Below are 21,633 nucleotides of genomic sequence, written 5' to 3'. Positions count from 1 at the left end.
CCACCCAGGCACCCCTACGAAGCTATTTCTATGTTACTAAGGACTATCTATCCACAAATACCACAAAATAAAAGTTACAAACAGAATCCTTCCACAATCTTAGGCTCATATCCTGCTTAAAGCAAAGATGGAAACTTGGTAGAACAGACACGACACCGCATCCCTAAGCACGTTAGCTAAATGCGCTGCAAACATTCTGCCTCACTACCCTGACTTGAGTGGCCTCTCATTCATGCGTTTATTTTGTGTTCTGGGCAGCTCCGAACTTTTGGCAGAGTTTTGGACTACAGTGGCCGAAGGATTAAGGAGGGATATGCGCTAGAGGTAGTTGTTAATCTGCTGCAAAAATAAAACAAAGGACAATGTCATGCTAGGTATTAAAATGCAAGTTTTACAGTGGCTTGAGTTCCTTTTAAGGAAATAGTCAAGTGAACAGAGAAATCAATAGGCAATTGCAATCGATTAGGAATAGGCGGAAAGTGCTTCCACATGAAGAAAAACACCATTATCCTCAGGACTTGCTGACACAAGCCTTACAAAGGAGAAACTGTTGCCCGAGGCACATGATGACTTTAAGGATTTGAAGAGAACAGAAGGTGGGGATAGGTCTGCTAAATTCATAGGAATTCTGCTAAAAAATACAGCAGTTTTCAAAGTGTGGTTCTGGACCAGCAGCATCAGTATCACTTGGAACTTTTTAAAAACATTAACCCTTGTGTCTGCTTTACCTACCAAATTCAGTAGGTGATTCTAATGCCTGCTAAAGTTTGGGAAGCACTGAGTTTTGTTTCAGTTGGGCTTTCATTTCCGTGCTGCATCATGGGGTGTGTGTGTGTGTTTAAAATTTTGCATTAGACTATAAACCTTTACATTTTTGCTTGTTTTATTCCACGGATGTTAGTGACGGAATAATAAACACAAAGTGGAGTCAATAAATTGCAAGAAGTAATTAAAATGATAGAAAAAGGCCAACAGAAAACTAGGCAAATAGTTTTGTGTTTTTTTTTAAATATTCTTTTCCTTAACAGTCAAGTGTGAGCCACTTGAAATTTTCTTGATTTAAAAATCGTATTTGTTTCACTTGGAAGGAACCTTAGGAACATCTGTTACTCCCTTCTCATTTTACAGATGAGGAGACTGATGGAGTAATACTGACATGCCCAGATTAAACAGAAATTCACCATACCGGACCTAAGGTAGAGGCATTACAGATAAAGTTTAAATTGAGTAGACATTCTTGATTTGGAGGGAAAATAAAATGTTTGCCCACGTTTTTTTTTTTTTTTTAATTTTTTTTTTCAACATTTATTTATTTTTGGGACAGAGAGAGACAGAGCATGAATGGGGGAGGGGCAGAGAGAGAGGGAGACACAGAATCGGAAGCAGGCTCCAGGCTCTGAGCTGTCAGCCCAGAGCCCGACGCAGGGCTCGAACTCCCAGACCGCGAGATCGTGACCTGGCTGAAGTCGGACGCTTAACCGACTGCGCCACCCAGGCGCCCCTGCCCACGTTTTATAAAAGTAAATGGGTCATTTAACTGTCTTCCCCGTCTCCTGGCTGCTGCCAGAGGCTGGTGGCTTAGACTCCTATCATGAGAGGAACACAGACTTTCTCTCAGGAGGCCGAGGCTCAGCAGAGCAGACCATGACCCCAGCTGCAAGGCTGCCTTTGCCAGAGGAATGAAAGACTCTTTTCACGCCCTGCTTCTTCCTGCCCCCACGCCAGGCACAGCACCAGCAACAGCCCCACCTTCCTTCTGCGAATGCATTCTTCAATTCTAGAAGGAAATCGTAAGTGACTTGCCCAGGAAAGATTGCTCGTGAGTGAGTAAAGGAACAAACGTTATTATAATTACTAATCACTATTATTTACTTATGCACTATATCACTCCTTCTTCCAGAAGGTATTTAAGGGAGCACTTTGTTTTTTAAGGGCTGGTTGTCTGCCCCGTCCTCTACCATGCCTTAACATCCTCAGAAGGCAAGGGGATGGAGAGTCAGACCTGGTTCCACGTGTCAGTTCTTCCTGCAGTGCTGAGTTGGCTGCCTTGCACACAACAAGGGCTCCGTGAATATCTGGCGAATCACTGAGTGAACGTGAAAGAGGAATGAGGGAAGTTGGCAGTGGACAGCATAGGGAAATTTTCCCATTTGTCAGAGGAGAGGGATAATTCCTGGGAGCTGAATCCGTTGGTTTTTGCTTTACTTTTAGGAGTAAACATGACACAAAATCATGTTCGGGTCACCCTAAAGTCAAGCATGGCAACCCAGGTTGGGCAAAGATTATTTTCTAAGAGGCTAGTGTGTCTGGGTTGGAAAACACTCCAAACCAGAGTCCAGGCACTCTTCACAGCTGGGATAAGTTGTACTTCCACATGAAAACGAAAACTCAGAGGTAACCCAAAAAGCAATGGTGAAATCACACCAGGATTTGGAGACAAATTGTTATATGTTATATCACTGAAGGTGTCTGCGAATACTACGATGCCAATTATCCTGAGGAGTATAAAACTAAAACATCAGATAAACTCTCCATTGCAACACGCCTAATAATTCTTTTTTTTTTTTCCTACTACAGCTTCTGCAATAGCTTTTAAGTGACAAAATGAATTAATATGCTTTTTCATTCTGTCTGAGCCTCTTGCTATTTTTTTTTAATTTTTTTTTTTTTTTAGTATTTATTTATTTTTGAGAGAGAGAGAGAGAGGCAGAGTGTGAGCAGGGGAGGGGCAGAGAGAGAGGGAGACACAGAATCTGAAACAGGCTCCAGGCTCCGGCTGTCAGCACAGAGCCCGATCCAGGGCTTGAACTCACGAGCAGTGAGATCGTGACCTGAGCCGAAGTCAGACAGACGCTCAACCGACTGAGCCACCCAGGCGCCCCTCTTGCTATTTAAAGTCTGAATAAATAGTGATGTGGACAAGATGTTGACACTTGGGAGAAAAAAAGATGGGAGTCAAATGACCTTGGTAGCAAATCAGTAGCTGATTTAGTTTAGAGAAAAATGGAAGTATTTAAAGAAAAAATTCTGCAATTTATTTTAATATTATATTTATGCTCAAGAAACTTACGGTATACTACATTAGGGTTTGAAATTTTTGCTTTAGTAAAAATTGCCTGGAGAATATAAAACGAACACCTAAATATATAGACAGCTTGATTTCTCTATTGAATTTGACATTCAGTGGCCAACTGATTAAGTTGACCAGATGTTCTAAGTTCTAACACGTTAGCTTGCCAACTCTATTAGGAAAGGCATATAAATGACATATTAGAAATAACTTCCTATTGGCAATTTCTTTAAAGTAAGGATAGGGGTGCCTGGGTGGCTCAGTTGGTTAAGTGTCTGACTTTGGCCCAGGTCGTGATCTTGCAGTCTGTGAGTTCAAGCCCCGTGTCGGGCTCTATGCTGACAGCTCAGAGCCTGGAGCCTGTTTCAGATTCTGTGTCTCCCTCTCTCTGACCCTCCCCCGTTCATGCTTTGTCTCTCTCTGTCTCAAAAATAAATAAACATTAAAAAAATTTTTTTTAAATAAAAAAAAAGTAAGGAGAAATAAAAATATCTTGTCTGAGAATCATGGAGATTGTGGGGAAGTCTTATTGTATTTCAGTGATTGATAAATGACTGAAAGTTGAATTTCTCTGTTTTGTTTTTGATGGCCCTTCTTCTGCAAAAGCTTTCCAGACTGGTTTTTATTTGGGAGCTCACGTAAGCCCATTGAAGGGAGAGGACATGCTTTTATTTTTTATTCTTGTATCCTCAGCAACTAGTGAAGCGACAGGAAGCGACAAAAGAAACAGTATTTTTTGTTGGCATGTTTAAAATATCTTGAAGTGGTCATTTCCTTGAAAGAAAAGCAGTAAGCTTTATAATTTTATAGCCATGGTCATTTTAGAGTTTATGAATAGTAATATACATGTATTGAATCCTTTTCTTATTTCTGATATTTAGACTTAAAGCATGTTGCAGCAAGAATAGGGAAGGCACAAATAAATTAGGGACTGTAAATTTGCTGAGGCAGATGATTATTCACACTTATTCAGAGAATGCATTATTTTTTAAAGCTTAATCAAAATAATTTTTGTATATGTGTCTATTATGTTTGAACGAAAAACTCTAGGTTGATGACTATATCGTCCCACTGTGAGTGAGAAGGTATCACCAGTGAAGCAGAAGTTCTGCTTCTCCTTTGCCTGCTTAGCTAACAAGGCTGAGGAAACACTGACATCTACCTCCCCATTTGTTCTCAGATCCCCTGTTCGAAGAGGAGCTCAAATTACACTATTTTGAAATCACAAAAAAAAAGTTCATGTAGGCTCTTAGACTTTTATAACGAATATATTTTCAGACCTCAGCTGTGCTCAAAATTTCAGCTGGAAACTGAGTTGAGGATCGTAAATAGAGCCAGTACTTCGCACATAATAGGTCCTGAGATATTTGACTGTTTCTTTGAAATTGCTGAACCAGAATTCCTATCCAGGCGGGAAAATGGAATGGGGGAGAAGTATTAGGTAACGAGCAAGTATAGAAGCTTAGAGGGAGGTGCCCAAGGCAGGGGTGGCAGTGGTGGTACTGCTCGTGGTGGGTGGTGACAGTAGAGTGACAATTTTGGTGTAGGGAAAGGACAAGTCTCCGTGGCACTTGCCGCCTTGGAGATAGATCTAGAAAGCAAAGAGTATAGAAAGCGTAATCTGTTCTGGAACAAATGAAAATGCAATGTGGCTGGAGCATAGAAGATGTAAAGAGAGGGAAGGAGGAGAGATGAGGCTGAGATGGGAAATCCAACCAGATTCAATGGCGGCTTCCAGACCCTTTCTAAGTATGGAATCATTAAAGGATTTTAAGCAGGAGAGCGAAGTGAAGGGATTGTATTTTAGAAAACCGTGGTCGCAGATGGAGAAAAGATGGAGTTAGAGTGACCAGAAAGAGGAGCCTAGAACAGAAATCCAGGTAAGGAAGGACAATAGTCTGAGCTAGAGTGGGCAAAGGTGGGATGTTTAAAGACATTCTGAAGGTAGAATTCACAGGATTTGGCTGTTGGTTCTGTGTGAGAAGGGATAAGGAAATCAGAGGATGAGACCTTATCCCCAACACACTGGACACTCTAAAATGAGGTGATGTATCTTTAGTCCACACATTCATTCCACAAATATTTGTTGACCACCTATTCTGTTGCAGGCATTGTACTGGATTCTGGTGCTACAGAGGTAAAAATATATGGTTGTTATTCTAACATACCAACAGTATGTGAAATTGCATCACTCCAAATTACATCATTACAAAGTCAAAGGACTAAGAATAAAGTTGAAAAAAATATTGTAACATACATAGCCAATATTGTTAGTATAAGCTCAAGAGAGAAGGGTAGGTGTCTATAGGCAGTTCTTAGTAGAAGAAACACATAAAGAGATGCTTGGCTTCCCCAGTAATCAGAGATGTGCATTAAAATACCAACAACAAAATATTTGGAGGGAGAGTGGTAGACTGATAAAAATAGAAGAAAAAAACCATAGTAACATATCCCAACTTTATAGATTAGAACACACACACACACGCACACACTGACGTGCAGGAAAAACAGAAAGTTTGTATACACTGAGTTGTTAATAGTGGTTCTCCCCAGACAATGGAGTTACAGACCTGGTGGTTTTCATTTAATTCTTTGTGCTTTTTTGTATGGTATAATTTGTTTTCATTTGAACTATATATTACTCTTGTAAGCTAAAATTAACTAATAATGCTATTTTTAATTTAGAAAAAATGATAAAGAACATTGAGTGTAGAGGGGATGGGCAAAGAGCAGTCTTAGCAGTGGGAAGGACATGTGGAAAGGAGTTGGAAGTATGGAGTGTTGGAGAGCCATGGGCACTTCAGCATCCCACGGCATCAAGCGCCGGAGACAGCCCAGAAGTCATGCAAAAGAGTTGAGCACTTATCCCATAAGTAATGAGGAACTAACCACAGCTTCTGATCAGGAGAGACACGTGGTCCCTGCACAGATGCCTCTGGGGTCAGCGTGGAGGATGGACAAAGCAGGGGTGTTTAGTAGTTGAGAGATCATATAGGAGGCCATGGGCTCATGGGACCTCCATGGCAAGAGGACCCTGATCAAGTTAAATTTGCAAACTTTCTGTGCCTCTATTGTCTTGTTGTAAAAAAGAAGTAAGAATAGCACCTGCTTTGAGGGTAGATGTGTCATGAAACTAATGAAGGTCAGTGTTCAGGATCCATCACTTGTGTCAGTCCAAGTATTTACTTTTGTAGATACTAATTTTGATATTTGTAATTTCCTTTTTTTAATTTTATTTTCTTGTGATGAGAACACGTAACATGAAGTATATCGTCTTACAAACTTTACGTGTACAGTGCAGCATTGTTAACTATGCCCTACGTTGCATGGCACATCTCTAGAATTTATTCGTCTTGCATAATCGAAACTTCATACCCACTGATTAGCAACTCCTCAGTTCCCTCTGCTGCCAGATCCTGGTAACCACCATTCTAGTCTGTTTCTATGAGTTTAACTATTTCAAATACCTCGTGTAAGTATTTGTCCTTTTGTAACTGTCTTAGTTCACTTAGCACGATGTTTTCCTTCAAGTTTCATTCAGGTTGTAGCATCTGGCAAGATTTCCTGATGTTTGATTTTTCTGGTTTTTGGGTTTTTACTTTAAAAAGGACACTAAAACTTGTCCAAGTTTTGGCTTCAGGGAACTTGGAGCCATTTCTGACAGTACTTAGGATTGCTCTCAGGATGAAAAGAGCTAATTTACATTGAGTGTATGACACATGGTAACTGCCATAGGAGTGTCAGCTGTTTTTATTTTATTTTATTTTTTTAAATTTTGTTTTAAATCTTTTTTTTTTTTTTCAACGTTTATTTATTTTTGGGACAGAGAGAGACAGAGCATGAACGGGGGAGGGGCAGAGAGAGAGGGAGACACAGAATCGGAAACAGGCTCCAGGCTCTGAGCCATCAGCCCAGAGCCCGACGCGGGGCTCGAACTCACGGACCGCGAGATCGTGACCTGGCTGAAGTCGGACGCTTAACCGACTGCGCCACCCAGGCGCCCCTGTCAGCTGTTTTTATTATGTGAAGGTGAAATACGGCTGATGGATACATCTCTGGGTATTCTGGCTTGGGCTACAGGGTGTTATTCCCACAGATGCAGACTATTTAGTTTAATAATGAAAGAATATTGGTTCAATTTTGGATATGCTAAGTGTGAAGCACTGATAAAATATTCAATGGGTGTCCATAAATAGACCATGAAATGGTTAGGAAGAGAGCTCAAGAGAGAGAGGTAGGGCTATCAATTTGGGAATTACCCAAATACAAGACTGTTAACATCACAATTATGAATGACAAGGTTCAGGGACAGTGTGAAGAACGAAAGCTGACTAGGGCTCGGGACAGAATCCTGGGGGACACCAGCTTTTAACAATCAGATTGTGATGGTGATTACATGAATCTATAAATTTCGTAGTCATGTATACTCGCCTTCTTCAAATAAAGATTGCATGTAAAAACTGGTGAAATCCAAACTTAAGACTTGTAGTTTACTGTACCAGTGTAAATTTCCTGTTTTTGATAACATAAGATGGTTTTGCAAGATGTTATCCTTGAGGAAAGCTGGGTGAAGGGTGCATGAGTCGACTATTTTTGCACCTTTTTCTGTTTGTTTCAAAATAAAAAGTTAAAAATACAAACAAGGCTGCAGCATTCAGACAGGGCTGATAATTTAGAATAAGATATTGTATGCTGATATTATTTTTATGGCTCTTTTGAGCAGTGATCTAATTCCAAGCTAATTTCAAAAGAATGCAGCCAACTGCACAAGCTGAAACAACTGGGACATTCCTGCTATAATCTGTCTCCGGTCAATAAAAACCCTGAATCTTTATAGGAAAAAAAAAAAAAAAAAAACAATCAGGCAGAGGCAGAGAAGACTAGATGGGAAAAGTTCTGAGAAGGGGTGGACCAAGAGGAAGCAGCTCAACATTTCTCTGTGCCACTGGGGATCGAAGAGAGCGAGAAATGCCTATTCAGTCCAACACCCGATTTGTTCACAGACACTAAGAAAATGAATTCTATTTCATTTCATATACTTCCACAGAAAAACTAATAAATGAAAAATAAAATAAGCTAGATTTTTTTCATTGTCTATTGCTTTCAGGATAAATGAAATCATTAATAATTTTTAGATATTTCCTCTTCTCCTAGATCCAAGGGGATATAAGGACTGTTTGAAATGATTTGGTTCCATGCTACTCAAAATTTGGTCTGTGGGCCAGCAACATTGGCATCCCCTGGGAATTTGCCAGAAATGTGGAATGTCAGGCCCCACCCCAGACCTACTGAAGATGAATCTGTATTTTTCCAAGTATTCAGAGGATATGTATGCACTTTAACAAATGCAAAGGCCTGGTCTTGCCAGTCCTGCCTTTCCATCACATTCATTATCACCAACAGAAAATTAATAAAGAGGACAATTACCACCAGCACTTGGGAAAATAACCTCACATAACCAAAAAGATCCATAGGGTAAGATACTAATTTTTTTAATTCCCTATGAACAAAATGTCATTAAAAAAAATCTTCCTCTTCCACATTATGGTCTGTTTTCTTCTGCTGCTTTTGGGTTAGTAGCTGAGACGCAGCAGGCTATGGGGCCTTCTCAGTCACCACACAACCCCTGTGGTGGGTGAGCTTAGTAGAGGGAAGGGCCCGTGCTTGTGGCCCCTACAGCTTCCCCCTGGCTAAGGCTGCAAACTTTCTCTTCACTGTAGTGTGGAGATTGCCTAAGAGGAGCTGGAGCTCAGGATGAGCCTGACAGCAGAGAGGAAGTAGGGAATATGCATCCTAAGGTATGTCTCTATCTGACAACAATGCTTTCTTCAGGGTGTGATATCAGAATTCATGTTTTATTCAATAACTGAGTCACTAGTGGACAGGTTGTTTAACAGAGATGTAGTGAATGCATTGCACTCAGTTATGACCCGTGAGATCTGAGTTCTTTGATATATTTGTTTCTTCTTCCATGATGCATGGCTAATATTTGCCACATGTCCAGTGTGAGGGCTGGAATGGTAATAAATGCTCGCCTAAAATGCAAGGTCATAGGGACTGCACGATGTAGTATCTGCACAAGGCTGCTGACAACCGTGAAGTCTCACAAGAACCTAATATATATATATATGTTTATCATTGATGGTCACGATAGCAAGAGTTGATCTTAAAACCAAAGAGCAAAAATATCCATCATAAATACATCTGTTATAATTAGTAAAGCTTGGTTATAAGAATGTTGTAATATAATTTGAAAAGTAAGCAGTAGCAATAAAAAGTAAGTGTCCACTTTTGATTTTCCATCAGAATGAAAAGAGGGCTTTTAAAGAATGCAGGGATTTTTAAAATAACTATGGTACTTAATGTTCCCTGAGATTTATGAACTATGTGCTCTTTATGATCTATTAGTGGAACCATATGGAAGTGCTTGTATCAGCATTTTAATATGGTTCCATCTAATATTTGCACTACAGTAAATTTGGAAAATGGATGGGTAATTTGCCTTGGTGGTGCTTTTGTTTGAAGACTTTATGGGTTCTATGATTCAGAACTCTGTTGTTGTCTTTGTTAGAGAATTCAGAAATACCACCCTTAAAAAGACAAATTCTTTTGGCCATTTGAGGTTCTGTTTAGTGCATTTTGTTCCCCGAATTTTGAAGTAATACAGATAGCATGCATTATTCAGAAGATTGGAATAGAAACACATATACTTTGATTTGCTTCCAGTTGGAACCAATTACATTATATCAACGTTGAAATTGATATAAGACAACATTACTACGTTAATGTGCAATATCGTTACACTGAATTTTAGCTCCATGGTAGTATGGCTGTGCCTAATGTAAGTATTGGAGAAAGACAGCAACTCCCATGACATTTTTGGGCAGAGTAATCTAATTATTACAGATTTCCAAGTAGTTACTGAACTTTTACAGCTTCCCTGGCATCTCAAAAGGTTCTTTGTCCACGGAGGTACTAAAGGACTACAGAGGATAGGAAAGTGTCACTTTGGGTTGAAAGTGATGACTACGCTAACACACCAATGTAAATATTGGTATGAACATTCAGAACTTAAAGGTAGCGGGAGGAGGTGGGGGACAAAAAATTCTTACTATTTTATGCAAAAAAACTTTTATTTAACAAGTTGACTCACTTGCCTTTGTGGTGCCACATACTTCTTCAGAGATTTTCATGGATCTATAAATCAGAGGGTGATACCCATAGGGTGGTTCTCAGAGTGATGTGAGGTAATACGGACACAAAGTGCCTAGCATAATGCTCGGTTCTTGGAAGGTACTAAACAATTGTTAGTTCGCTTTCCCTTTCTTTTCCCATTTGTGCAACCCTCTCCAGTGCCTCCCATCTCAGTAAATAGCACCTGGAGACAAGTTCAGTTGCTTAACCTCAAATCTGAAAGACACCCTAACACCTCCCTCTCTCCTCCTCGCTCCCCAACTTCAGGGAACTTATTAGGGTAGCTCTCAGACTAATAATTCTGGGCTGCAGATTCAGTTTTACATGTTATTTTAATGGCGATAGAGGAATTTTCTCCAAAGATAAAAAAATTAAATACTGGTAGAAATGTATACGTGTATATCATTTTAAAATCACCCAAGTGATTGCAGGGTAAAATAGCTCCCATTTATTCAGCATCTGCTATGTTCAAAGTGTATTTTTAAAATTTAACAACCTCTTAAATAGTACTTACAATGTGCCAGGCACATTTAATTTAATGGAAACAATTTTTATCCTAACATGCCGACTCATGAAGTAGTTTAATCATTACCTTGTTTTACCAGTGAGAAAATGGTGGCACAGATGGATAAAGTAAATTCCCCCAAGATCACAGAGGTGATCAGTGGCGGACTGAGATTTTGAACTCAGGCAGCTGGTTTCAAGATCTGTGCTCTTGACCACTCCGGTCAGCTGCTTCTTATAAGGTACAGAGCATTGCATATATTATCTTACTTCATCGTTAGCATAGTCTTATGAAGTAGCTATTGTTGTCCCAATTACACAAAGGTGAGAACTGAAGCATTGAAGGTAAATTGCCCAAAATTATGTAGGCAGTAGGTATGACTGCTAGGATTCAAACATGAGTTCATTAGATAGATCATGATTCTAAGTATATATTTGTTTTTAGAGCTAAACCAAAGAAACCAGCAAATTTGTAGTCTTGGCAAAATTTTCTCTGTCCTAGGATGTTTCACATTCTTCCAAATTATGTTACTTTTTGGGAACTGGATAACCAACCCTAAGGTACTGTGTTACAGTAGAAAATGCTAAGGTTTTTAAAGTCAAAAACTCCAGTTTAAACTATAGTTCTACTAGTTACTAGTTGTGAGATTTTGATCATGTTACTTAATGTTAATGTTAACAAACCTCATTCTGTATGATTTTGGGGGGGGGGATTCAAAGGTAATATATGGAAACTGTAATATATGACTGTATACTGAGCATATGGTAATAGTTATTCAATAAAACATTAATTTTGACAAAATAGCAATTCTGAAAACAATCTTTGGGAATCTTGGCTTTGGTAGGTATTTGCTGTGTTGTTTAGAATATATTAAACTTCCTAAGCTTCCATTTCTTCATCTGACGATAGCCTCCTTATTGGTTTATTGGGGGGTAAAATAAGATAAGAGAGGTAAGATGGCCAGCAGAGGACCTTCTGTACAGTGGGCTTCAAAAAATTGATATTACTATGGCCCCATATTTGACTTTTTAGAAAATTTGATGGAAACTGTTTTCATCTGAAAGAGTTAAATTCCAAAGCCCTTACTTAATATATTCTGATGGGAGTAATTTATAGACTCTGAGAGTAGGCTTAATACATATGTAGTTTCTGTGGGCTGTTTAAAACTGGGTATTGTTAGCATTTTAATTTCTATCACTTCAGAACTGCATAGAAAGAACCCCACTGTTACAAGCAAGGCTTGAAACTAAATACAGTTCAGTGATGCTTAGCTATGCTGTGATCTGACACCATAGGGACTTGTCTATAGGTAAATTAAAGAACTTATTTATTTATTTATTTATTTTTGGATGGCAGAACTGGTTCCTTTATTTTATTTATTATTTTAAGATTTTATTTTTAACTGATCTCTGTACCCAATGTGGGCTCAAACTTACAACCCTGAGATCAAGAGTCATAGGCTCTACTGACTGAGCCAGCCAGGCACACAGGTATTCTCATCTTCCAATTCTGTCCTGAATGTGATTTTTTTAATAGCCAATAGTGGTTTTTGTTGACAAGAACAATATCAATTGTTCCAGACAGCATGTAAGAAAAAATGGATAAATTCAAATTTATCTGATTTCTCATCTTCATATATTAATCATGGCATCAAGTCTTTGCAGTTATATTAGGTTGACGAATGTTTGAATTTCATTTTTTTTATATTTATTTAAAAAATTTTTAATGTTTATTTTTGAGAGAGAGACAGAGTGTGAGCAGGGGAGGGGCAGAGAGAGAGGGAGACATAGAATCCAAAGCAGGCTCTAGACTCTGAGAGGTCAGTGCAGAGCCAGATATGGTGCTGCGACTCATGAATGGTGAGATCATGATCTGAGCCAGAGTCAGACGCTAAACCAACTAAGGCACCCAGGCACCCCTATTTTTTAAATGTCTGTAATGTTTATTTATTTATTTTGAGAGAGAGAGAGAGCACATGAGCAGAGATGGGCAGAGAGAGGGAGACAGAGAGAATCCCAAGCAGAGTCAGTGCTGAGTCCGATGTGGGTCTTGAACTCCCGAACCATGAGATCATGAGCTGAGCTGAAACCAAGAGTTGGACCCTTAACCGACTAAGCCACCCAGGTGCCACCCAGGTGCCCCAGATGAATGTTTTTTAAAGTTTGTGTTGCTTTAGGAACAGGGACTTTATTTTTAAAGAAACAACATCAATTAGACTACAAACTGGCAAAAAGGACCTAGAAACATAAACTATTCAGGAAATAAATATTATTGAACAATGAAGAAAGAGTTTCTGGAAAGAATTGCTTGAAAATTTTAACTATAAAAATGTAACCTTTGGTGTACTTTTACAGTCTCACAAAATAGCAGGCTTTTCTTTCTTTCTTTCTTTCTTTCTTTCTTTCTTTCTTTCTTTCTCTTTTTTTTATTTCATAAACAGTATCTTTGCTTATGAATTCTCTGTGAACTGATGCATCCAAATCTTTGTTTTGTTGAATATTGTGTTCCTTGTCATCTGCTATCACATAAGTTTATTGGGCAATCAGGCTGGGATGAAATAGTTCCAAGAATTGAGAGTGCTGAAGATGGAACTCCTAGACCTAGATCTTTCAATTGATATTGCCTGAATATGGCCAGAAAAGTGCTGGTAGTTCTGCAGTGGGAATCCCTCCAAGACCATCAGGATATCCAAAAATGAATCCCTGGTGTTCAGTGGATTTTACCAGCAGTTCATCACACATTTTTCTTTTTAGCCTCCTTAATAAGTGACATACTCAAGAAGGGGAAAGGGCTAGTGTCTACCTGGTATTACAGTCAACCAGTACTAAAGATACCTTCTTCTCTTTATTCTTACAATCCCTAATTACACAGAACTTGAAAAATCTTTACAAGTATACATGAAATACTTAAATATAGCCACATTTTAATAAGGTTGAAAATGCAACTGCTTTGGTGTTTTATCAAGGGGTTCTTTCACATTCCACTTACAGTTTCTTCTATAAAAAGACAAGTGGTGTTAGGGTGCCTGGGTGGCTCAGTTGGTTAAGTGTCCAACTTTGGCTCTGGCCATGGTCTCACGGTTGGTGGGTTCAAGCCCGGCATCAGGCTCTCTGCTGTCAGTGTGTGGCCGGCTTTGGATCCTCTGTCTTTCTCTCTCTCTCTCTCTGCCCCTCCCCCACTGACACTCACTCTCAAAATTAATAAACATTAAAAAAAAAAAAAAGACAAGCAGTGTTTAACAGAAGTTCAAACTCCAGTATATTCTTGGTGGTTTCTAACAAAAGACATTGACATTTTCCTTGAGCTCCATCTCTACCTTTTGTAAAAAATCTGATGCTCTCTTTGAGATGTTCAAAAATTCCCAAAGGATTTACAGTCTCAAGGACACATCTGGATCTGGGCCTTTCCTTTCCCTAATTCAGTTCATTGATCTTCTCCTCATCATTCACATACTTGTCTTGTTCTGAACCATGTAAACAAGATGGGTATTGAGCCTTTTTCTAAATCTCTCACCAAAACAAAACAAAAACAAAACACAAAGAATTTTTTGAAAACTACACTGAAGGATTCAGGAAATTGTAGGCCTCTTACAGTAGCAAAAACCACCACAAATGCAAACTCAGGAAACTGTTTTCTTCTGAGTCCTTTATCAATCTACCATGTTGGTTGGCTTTTCCTCCCTTCTAAGTTTTCAGTGCCCCTCATTCCCCATTCCACCTATTTCCAATCTTGACTTTTTCCTCCCTTCCTTCCTCCTTCCTTCCTTCCTTCCTTCCTTCCTTCCTTCCTTCCTTCCTTCCTTTCTTCTTTCCTTCGTTCCTGAAGCCCCATTAGAAATGAGCACCCCTTGGCTCATTTCTAATGTAGTAACAGTATTAAAAATGTTGTAGGTGCTTTTTCATTTATTTTCTCTTATTTGCCTATGTCCTTGGGGATTCACCCTGACTCTAAGTGACTTACCAAGATTTCCTTAAAGCAACACAGTTGCTGTAAGAATAATTTGGGGGGCACCTAGGTGGCTCAGTCAGTTGAGCATCCAACTCTTAATATCAGTTCAGATCATGATCTCATGTTTTGTGAGTTCCAGGCCCATGGAATCATGCTTGGGATTCTCAGGGTCGAGGGACTGAGCCCTACATTGGGCTCCATGCTGAGCATGGAGCCTGCTTGGAATTCTTTCTGTGTCTCTGTCTCTTTCTCCCTCTGACCCTCTCCCCTGCTTAAGCACTCTCTCTCAAATTAAAAAGAAGAAGAAGAAGAAGAAGAAGAAGAAGAAGAAGAAGAAGAAGAAGAAGAAGAAGAAGAATTTTGGTGTCTAGTGTTAAACTTTACCCCACCATCTTGTTATGCATATTAAGTGTATAGAAAATGAGGTACTTTTTTGCAACAACGTGGATAGAACTTGAGTGTATTATGCTAAGTGAAATGAGTCAGTCAGAGAAAAGACAAATATCATGACTTCACTCATATGTGGAATTTAAGATACAAAACAGATGAACATAAGGGCAGGGAAGCAAAAATAATATAAAAACAAGGAGGGGGACAAAACATAAGAGACTCTTAAATATAGAGAACAAACTGAGGGTTGCTGAAGGGGGGATGGATTTAACGGGCAAGGGGCATTAAGGAAGACACTTGTTGGGATGAGCACTGAATGTTATATGTAGGGGATGAATCACTGGAATCTACTCCTGAAATCATTATTGCACTATATACTAACTAACTTGGATGTAAATTTAAAAAAAGAAAAAGAAAATGAGGTAGTTTACTGAACCAGCCATTAGCCTCTTTATAATATAAAAAACATCAATTTGGCAAGAATGAAGCCAAATCAGGCTAGTAAGAAATATTAAAGGAATTGTTTTTCATACTTTAATAGATGTTTTTTAAGGGTATATATATTTGCTAAGGAACAGATAAAATATTTTATATGGAAATATAGAACTTATAAAGCCTACATATGTATCTACAAATATGAATAAGAAATTACTTTTATCTATTTATTACTCAGTTTTTAAAATGCTACATTTGTCCATCATCCACTATTTGGTCTGCCAGGGGAAAATTATACTGTACTAAGAACATCACAATTATTGACCTTTGGTCAAATTCATGCTTTTCATATGCAAAAAATTTAAGGAAGAAAAGTTGAATGAGGTCATACAGTGAAGACCTAGCATCATGTAGAATTTTTATTTTTATTCGTTTATTTTAAAATTTTTTAATGTTTATTTACTTTTGAGAGACCGAGACAGAGTGTGAGCAGGGGAGGGGCAGAGAAAGAGGGAGACACAGAATCTGAAGCAAGCTCCAGGCTCTGAACTGTCAGCACAGAGCCTGATGTGGGGCTCGAACTCGTGAACTGTGAGATGATGACCTGCGCCAAAGTTGGACGGTCAACCAACTGACCCACTCAAGGTCCCCTAGAACTTTTAGAATAGTATTATCACATTAGCCTTAAACAAAATGTACTTTCCGGGACTTTTATTTTATACCAAGTCGTTCTGTTGAGTTCAACATGAGCTGGGAGCAATTAGGTAATATCACCAGTGATAACCTAGATTAGTTCATTTTGTTTATGTGGAGTTTCTCAGCCTTTACATATATAAATATTGAAATTAGAATAGAATTGAAGCTGAATTCTGTCCCATTCTAGAAATAAATGATAATCATCTGGAAGTATACTAATTAACTGGAAAAAAAGTCCCCGTCACCACTTTAAGATGCATTTCCAATAAATATATACTCTTTGTTCAATAAATATTTATCCACACTTAAAATATATATAAATACAAATATAATAATCCCTCTACCCAGGAGGTATTTTTCAAACTGCTTTAAATATAATATGTATACACCATTTATGGTGTTCACTAATTTTAAATGTACAATTCAATGGATTTCATTATATTTACAGAACTATACAACCATCATCACAATCTAATTTTAGAACATTTCTATCACCCTAAAAAGAAAACCTTGTGTCCATTTACAGTCAATTCTAATTACCAACCCCAGCCTTAGGCAACCACCAGTCTACTTTCTGTCTTTGTATATTTGCCATTTAAAAAAATTCACAAAAATAGAATCATGCAATATATGTTCATATCTGGCTTCTCTCACTGAGGTTCATCCATGTGCAGCATTTTTGGGACTGAACAATATTCCATTGTATGGATATGCCACATTTTCAAAAATCCATTCATGATTGATATATGTTTGGGTTATTTTTACTTTTTGGCCATTTTAAATAATGTTGCTGTGAACATTTCGGTCAAGTATACCTGTACACTTTGTATGTGTGTATAGCTATTTATATTATTGTTTGTATTATATGTGTTCTATTTCCAGAATAACACAGGATACAGCATCAGTTCTATCTCAATTTTAACATTTATAGATGTGAAAACTGAGAGACTCTATGCACCTAAACTAAATAAACAGAAGTGGAAGTTTTATAACAAGAGCATCACTTGATTTTTTTGAACCAAGAGAAATGACAACATGTACACAATTTCATCTCTCATGGGAATTGCAGGTCATATAGTAAGTCTACAAATGACTTTTTTTTTTTTTTAATTTTTTTTTTCAACGTTTATTTATTTTTGGGACAGAGAGAGAGACAGAGCATGAACGGGGGAGGGGCAGAGAGAGAGGGAGACACAGAATCGGAAACAGGCTCCAGGCTCTGAGCCATCAGCCCAGAGCTTGACGCGGGGCTCGAACTCACAAACTACAAGATCATGACCTGAGCTGAAGTCAGTCGCTTAACTGACTGAGCCACCCAGGCATCCCAGGTCTACCAGATATTTAAAGAAGAGTTAATACCTATCATTCTCAAACTATTCCAAAAAATAGATATGGAAAGAAAGCTTCCAAAATCATTCTATGAGGCCCGCATTATTTTGATTCCAAAATCAAAGATTCCACTAAAAAAGAGAACTACAGGCCAATATCTTTGAACATGGATGCAAAAATTTTCAGCAAAATACTGCCAAATCAGATACAACAGTACAGTAAAAGAATCATTCACCGCAATCAAGTGGGATTCATTCCTGAGCTGCAAGAGTGGTTCAATATTCACAAATCAATCAATGTGATATACTACCTTAATAAAAGAAAGGATAAGAACCATATGATCCTTTCAATAGATTCAGAAAAAGAATCTGACAAAGTACAGATCCATTCATGATAAAAACTCTCAACAAAGTAGGGATAGAGGGAACATATGTCAATATAATAAAGGCCATATACAAAAACTCACAGCTAATATCATCTTCATTGGGGAAACACTGAGAGCTTTTCCGCTACAGTCAGGAACAAGACAAAGATGTCCACTCTCACCACTGTTATTTAACATAGTACTGGAAGTCCTTGCCTCAGCAATCAGACAATAACAACAAAAAAAGGTATCTAAACAGACAAGGAAGAAGTCAAGCTTTCACTATTTGCAGATGACATGATACTCTGTATAGAAAACCCCAAAGACTCCATCAAAAAATTTCTAGAACTGATACACAAATTCAGTAAGGTTGCAGGATACAAAATCAATGTCCAGAAATCTGTTGCGTCTCTATACGCCAATAATGAAGCAGCTGAAAGAAAATTCAAGGAATCAATCCCATTTACAGCTGCACCAAAAAGTTGTAAGATACCTAAGAATAAACTTAACCAAAGAGGTAAAAGATCTGTATTCTGATAACTATAAAACACTGATGAGAGAAATTGAAGATGACACAGAGAAATCAAAAATATTCTGTGCTTGTGTATGGGAAGAACAAACATTGTTAAAATATCCATACCCAAAACAATCCACACACTTAATGCAATCTTTATTAAAACACCACCAGGATTTTTCACAGAACTAGAACAAAAAATCCTAAAATTTGTATGGAACCACAAAAGACCCCAAACAGCCAAAGCAATCTTGAAAAAGAAAAGCAAAGCTGGATGCACCACTATTCTGGACTTAAAAGCTAGAGTGATCAAGGCAGTATGGTATTGGCACAAAAACAGACACATAGGTCAATGGAACAGAAAAGAAAACCCAGAAATAGACCCACAACTACATGGTCAAGTAATCTTTGACCAAGCAGGAAAGAATATCCAATGGGAAAAAGAGTTTCTTCAACAAATGGTGTTGGTAAAACTGAACAGCAACATGCAAAAGAATGAAACTGGACCACTTTTTTACACCATACACAAAAATTAATTCAAAATGGATGAAAGACCTAAATGTGAGATAGGAAACCATCAAAGTCCTAGAGGAGAATACAGGCAGTAACCTTTCTGACATCAACCATAGCAACTTCTTACTGGATATGTCTCCTGACGCAAAGGAAACAAAAGCAAAAATGAACTATCAGGACTTCATCAATAAAAAGCTTCTGCACAGTGAAAGAAACAATCAACAAAAGTAAAAGGCAACCTTTGAAATGGGAGAAGATATTGAAAATGGCATAGTTGATAAAGGGTTAATATTCAAAATATATAAAGAACTTATAAAACTGAGCAGCCCAAAACCAAATAATCCAGTTTTAAAAAATGGGCAGAAGACACGAATAGACATTTTTCCAAAGAAGACCTAAAGATGGCTAACAGACACATGAAAAGATGTTAAACCTCACTCATCATTAGGGAAATACAAATAAAAACCATAGTGAGATATCATCTCACACCAGTCAGAATGGCTAAAATTAACAACACAGAAAACAACAGGTGTTGGTGAGGATGTGGAGAAAGGGGAACCCTCTTACACTGTTGGTAGGAATGCAAACTAGTTTAGCCACTCTGGAAAACAGTATGGAGGTTTAAGAAGTTAAAAATAGAACTACCCTATGATCTAGCAATTACACTACTAGGTATTTACAGAAAGGATATAAAAATACTAATTTGAAGGGATTCATGCACCCCAATGTTTATGTTTATAGCAGCATTATCAACAATAGCCAAATTATGGAAAGAGCCCAAATGTCCATTATCTTATGGATGAATAAATAAAATATGAGATATTATATATACATATATATACACACATATATTATACACACACATATACACGTATATTATATATATACACACATATGTATATATATGGTGGAATATTAGTCATAAAAAAGAATGAAATCTTGCCATTTGCAACAACATGGATAGAGCTAGAAAGTATTATGCTAAGTGAAATGTCAGAGAAAGACAAATACTATATGATTTCACTCATATGTGGGATTTAAGAAACAGATGAACATATAAAAAAGGAGGGGGGCAAACCAGGAAACAGACTCTTAACTATAGAGAACAAACTGAAGGTTACTGGAGGGGAGGTTGGTAGGGGAAGAGGGGATGGGTTAAATGGGTGATGGGTTTAAGGAAGCCACTTGTAGTGATGAGCTCTGGGTGTTGTATGTAAGTGATGAATCACTAAATTCTACATCTAAAACTAATATTACACTGTATGTATGTTAACTAACTGCAATTTAAATAAAAACTTGAAGAACAAATAAAAGAAGCAAAGCACAAATCAAAAACCAAAAAAAAAAAATAAGGGTAAATCCTCCACTTTTGTTCGTCTTTTTCAAGATTGTTTTGTCTATTCTGGCTCCTTTGCATTTCCATATGAGTTGGGATTAGTTTGCCAATTTCTGCACAATAATTGTCTGGGATTTGGGTAGGGGTTATCTTCTATCTATAGATTAGTTTGGGGAATATTGCCATTATAACAATATAAAATCTTGCAGTCTGTGAATGTAGAATGTCTTTCCATTTATTTAGGTCTTCTATAAACCCTCTTAGCAGTGTTTTGTAGTTTTTGGTGTACAAGTCTTGCACTTATTTTGTTAAATTTATTCCAAAGTATTTTGCTTTTTGATAATATTGTCAATGAAATTCTTAATTTCATATTTGGAGCATTCATTGCTAGTGTTTAGAAATACTATTGAGTTCTGTATGCTGATCTTTTCTCCTGCAACCTTGATGTACTTGATTAGTTTTAGTTGCTTTGTAGTATATTTTAGGGTTTTTATATATAACGATCTTGTATATTTTCACATTTTTAAACACTTTAACCTTTACGACTATTGCAAAATTATAAAATTAGATTTAAATGGGGTGCCTGGGTGGCTCAGTTGGTTGAATGACCAGCTTTTTTTTTTTTTTTTAAGTTTATTTTTTATTTTGAGAGAGAAAGAGAGAGACAGTGTCAGCAGGGTAGGGAGGCAGGGAGACAGAGAGAATCCGAAGCAGCCTCCTCACTATCAGCACAGGGCCAGATGCTGGGCTTGAACTCAGAAACGTTGAGATCATGACCTGAGCTGAAACCAGGAGTCGGACACTTACTGAGCCACTCAGGCACCCCAAGTGTCTGACTCTTGATTTCAGCTCAGGTCATGGTCCTGAGGTTGTTTGGGCTTCTGCACTGAGCCTGTTTGGGTTCTCTCTCTCTCCCTCTGCCCCTCTCTTCCCTCCCCCCACCCATTCTCTGTCTTTCTCAAAAAATTAAAATAGAAAATACTTTCCTTTGAAAAAATAAAATTAGATTTAAATTTATGTACTTATTTATGATGCAGAGAAGTATCATAGATGATCAATAAAAGACTTTCCAGAAGAAAGAGATACTATATTGAGAGAAAATTTTATGAGGAAATATGGAAATACAGTTTCAGGAAGAAAAGGAATGATGTAAAATTTCCCATTAAAGAGAAGCTTGTTAATGCGGTTTTAAAAACTGGTGAACGATATCAAATTACCTCGTATTTGAGTTTCACTGGCTACATTTAAAACTGTTACATGTTACAGTTTTATTTAAAAATGTCAATTTACAGTAAAACAATTTGCATCTTTTGCAACTGTTTAAGATGAAAATTTTTAT

At 37.7% G+C, this 21,633-nt stretch overlaps 1 protein-coding gene across 1 annotated transcript in view; it reads left to right on the top strand.

Moving 5' to 3' along the window:
• The window catches only part of SPART (spartin), a 90,771-nt gene that overhangs the window by 34,737 nt on the left and 34,401 nt on the right, over nucleotides 1–21,633 (top strand). The gene's annotated exons all lie outside the window — the stretch shown is intronic.

The sequence above is a fragment of the Leopardus geoffroyi genome, chromosome A1, assembly GCF_018350155.1.
Source record: "Leopardus geoffroyi isolate Oge1 chromosome A1, O.geoffroyi_Oge1_pat1.0, whole genome shotgun sequence".
Classification (NCBI taxonomy): domain Eukaryota; kingdom Metazoa; phylum Chordata; class Mammalia; order Carnivora; family Felidae; genus Leopardus; species Leopardus geoffroyi.
This window is presented reverse-complemented; position numbering and strand designations above follow the sequence as displayed.